The sequence below is a fragment of the Poecilia reticulata genome, linkage group LG17 (genome assembly GCF_000633615.1).
Source record: "Poecilia reticulata strain Guanapo linkage group LG17, Guppy_female_1.0+MT, whole genome shotgun sequence".
NCBI classification, from domain to species: Eukaryota; Metazoa; Chordata; class Actinopteri; order Cyprinodontiformes; family Poeciliidae; genus Poecilia; species Poecilia reticulata.
In genome coordinates this window covers 18,002,855-18,006,956 of record NC_024347.1, presented here as the reverse complement: position 1 = coordinate 18,006,956, position 4,102 = coordinate 18,002,855, and the positions used below count along the sequence as shown (strand labels likewise).

General features: G+C 37.0%; 1 protein-coding gene across 1 annotated transcript in view; it reads left to right on the top strand.

Moving 5' to 3' along the window:
* Positions 1-4,102, top strand: part of tnr (tenascin R (restrictin, janusin)) — a 170,276-nt gene that overhangs the window by 66,911 nt on the left and 99,263 nt on the right. The gene's annotated exons all lie outside the window — the stretch shown is intronic.

Genomic DNA, 4,102 nt, shown 5'->3' with positions numbered 1-4,102 from the left:
AGGGCATTCGGCTGTGAATGCACTGTACCAGTTATAGATATAGACATAGGAAATGCTAAAACTGTAAAAACCAAGTTAACGTGAATGATAGCTTATWGGATGATGCTAGAGATGTAAGAAGGGTGGGTGTAAAAATAAGTTCATACTACTACCCACTCCTATCAACGTGTAAATATTACTTTACTGTCATTTTTCTTTTGTTTATTTTTGTTTTACATTTATTTTGTTTGTATATTACTTACTTTTATTCTTTTATTACACTACGTTCAATAAAGTCAAACTCAAACCAGAAGTCAGGTTTGAGAGACGGATCTCCAGCAGGCGGAGCGTATTCTGTACAAGTCGCCAGTCCGTCATCAGCACACACACAGTCACACTTAAAGACAATTTAGAGAGACCAATAAACCTTGCAGACATGTTTTTGAACTGTGAAAGGAAGTCGAAGTACCCGATGAGAAGCCTTATATGCACAGGAAGAACATCGTATTGTTTTATATAGATTTTTTTTAAGTTTAGGAAATTCTTTGAATCATTAACTGGCTTCAGGTCTCGGTATTTAATCTGAAGACATTTTTTGAACTCTTGTAACCATTTTGCTGTGTGACAAATTGTGTTTGAAGCATCTACAACTCCAGTTGATGGGATTATAGGAAACTAAGGAAGCTTTTCTATTGTGTTCACTTTACACCGGTGATCACAGCAAGTTTCTGTTTTCTTCCTGCCTCTTGCCATCCGCACCTCCTCACTTGAAACAGACAATGAAATAAAACCCTTTTCTGCTCAATCGCTCCAGTGGACGATGCATTGAGACCCATTTGAAGACACACTAAATGACTTTTATTTTCTGGTGGAGAAAGAGGGTCTGGAACCAATTTTTCACTGGCGCAAAGAGGGCAAAGGCAGGTTTTGGTATGGCAGTTGATAAATGACTGGTGGGAGGTAATTCATCTGCTGCATCAACAAGGAATAGGATCGTCTACTGTAAAAAAAAAAAAAAAAAATCACAGTTAGAGGCGGATTCCTATAAAGTCCAAACATGCTGTGGAGTACAGTAACATGTTTGTGTCTGCGTGTTTGAGCGAGCGATAGTGTCTTTCAATCTCTTTCTCACTTTTTTTGCTTCGTTTCTCTAGTTCACGCACACACACACACACACGCAGACACACACACACACACGCACAGACAAGAATGGCCATGTGCCATCTTGCCTAAATACCAACTATCTATCATCCGTGATATTTCATATATTTTAAATTCAATAAGCCAATATGATTTATGTAGTGGCTCGGGTGGCTTTGGTACTTTGAGATTTAAGGCTAGAGACAGTAAAATGCATTAAGTAGTTCTTTGTTCTCTGTGTGTTTTCACTGACCAGGAACAGCATCTGAAGACTTTAGGTCTTTTGTGTTTGATCCTGTACAGAAGTGCAAAATCACATTTACATGGCATCCAACTCTTTAATATTAAATTCAGTATCCTGCAAAATGACCCCAAGGTGTACTCTGATACATCCAGTTGCATTTGCTGTGAATTCTATTTACCACTAGTGAACTTTGAACCTTAATGTTTTCAGTTTCTTCTTCTCAGTAAGGAATCACTATCATGTTTAAATGTCAATATAGTTTGAAAACAAAACAAATTATGTAGAACCATCAAAATCTTAGAGATATTTTAAATATTAGTTAATTTTTCAAAAATATTTTATCATAGTTCTATACATAAATAATGAAAAGTGTAATTTTCAGATAAAACCTATGTTTTAATTTTATAGCAATCCATATAACTGTTTGTCCATCCATCTCTCCATGACCCAATGGTTATGTAAACATGGCAGTTTTACCATGTGGCCATTTACACAAATGAGTTTCAGATTTATATTGAATGTATCTCATTTCTTTGTGAGAAATAACTGTCAATTTGTGATTTTTTTTCAGATTCTAACCATAGTTTTTTATTTCAAGTTTTGCTTCATGATATCTCCGCCTCAGTCAAGAACACATTCAGTCCACCTGTCTGCATTCAGATTGGTGCTATTGCTTGGTTGTACTCAAGACACAGGGAAAAAAAATATGTGCATTTCTTTGTTTATATTTTTTATTCATGCACCTACCTTTTGCAATAACGGCGTTCTTCAGCTGCTCCTGGTCCAGCAAATAAACAGCAGAAGAATAATAAGATTCAGATTCAAACGTCTCCCTCTGAGTTGCTTCCAAAGCTACAAAGCACTCAGAGGAAGAAGTGGTCCACATGTAACTGTGTATTCTCACAGTAGGACTGCAAATACAGTAAAAGTGGCTGTGTGTGCGTGACGCTCTGAAATGTACTTAGACTCATTATAGGCTTGAATTTGGTGCTTTAAAAAATTATTTGAGCCTTTTTTCRATTGGAATGAAAACCTGCAACTGCAATAATTATTTTAATAAATGTCTAATAAGGTTGAGTTTATTGCAATCTATACRGTGCACTAACAATAAAACCATCATCAAGCTTGATAACTGTTATTTTTTTATAAAGTCTGAAACACCGCAGACCCTTTGACTTGCCTGACTTGTCTGTTCCAAGCATGTCTCTACCTTTGTGGCTTAATAGCGCAATTTTTTTTTTCCTGATCTAAACATTTCGCCAGGAGGCATTTGACTTGTCAGTGCGACCCACTGCCTAAACGATTTAGCTTCTTTCTTAGTCTGTCCTCTCTCATTCAGTTCTCTGTTGCTGGTGTTTTAGCAGCTTGACGGGTTCAAGATTTCAAACCAATGTTTGAATGTCCAAACCAATTTCCTTTCATTTCATGGTGACAGTTTGTGTCACACGGTTGAAAACTGGACACAAATGGGTGCTCCAACACAAATTGAAACTGGTTTTGGAAGGGCTACAACTGGCTAACATTAAGTTTCTAAAAGGACCACGATCTCAACACTGGGAAATTAGAGGATTTTACACAAAAAATGTGGTCAAGGCCAGCAAAACCAATTAACTTTAACAACTGTGACAAGAAAAGAGGTGCCTATTATTGGACTAGAGGCAGGGTCATATTTAAAGGCTCTAGGAAGAACCCAGAGTACAAGAAAGACAGACCATAGGCCGGGATTCGAACCCAGAACCTTCTTGTGGCAAGGCAGCAGTGCTACCAGCTGCACCTCTCTGCAGCCTTCTTATTACAGACAATGCTTTCTGAAAGTACATTTCTCTTAATAATCTCAGAGCAATTTGAAGTTTTTGTAACATCGCACACATTTGAATTAGTATGTGGCATCTTTCAGCTTTTCTTCAACAACTGACTTATGTCAAAGCTTTTAAAATATATACTTACAGCTGTTCCTGCGCACCACATTGSTATTCCTTTTGAAACCTTTTCAGTTTTAATGACGCTTTCAAATAARTGATCTAAACTATTAAACAGTGTGTTGTTCAGTTGTAGTTGTAAGCYAATTCTATGACTAGACTGAAGAAACATTACATTGTCATTTGTTCAAGTTCCTTTRGAGGGTTTTTAATCTCTGATTCTATAAATCTAAACCGATTTAAGTACGCAGTCCCCACAGGCTTTATGAGTTGGATATTTGATTCTGCTTTTTTGTTACCCGTTACCTCCAAGCTACTTTCATAATTTTTTACAGTATTGTTGATTTTGACTTGCTTGCTTTGTTTCTTTGTTATTCTCAGAGAAATCCAACACTCTGTACTTGGCGTTTGAAGCACTAAGTACAGATCTTACCTTTTTGTTGATTCAATCAGATTTCTTTCTTGGAAGAAATCAAATGAATTTGGTAATTAAATTTATTTTCTTTTTTAGAGCATTAACCTCAGAGCTYGTAAGAGCAAAGCATGTCTCCGTATCTTACTGGACATGAGTGGAACGGCAGTGAGCAGACAGGCTTTCTTTTGTATTTGCGTGGGCACTATTTATTTATTTATTTTTTTTGGTTGTTTTTCAGTGAGAGCACCTCGAGAGGCGTGTTGCAACACAAATCCCCAGCAGTACATGAGATGAAGAAAACAAATGAGCACTTTTCCTGTTTTCTGTGCTGAAAGTGGAGCCTCTGTGTGCTCTTTTTCTATCTCAGCAGGGGAAGGTGTAGATGTGTAGGCCTCTGTGAACTCT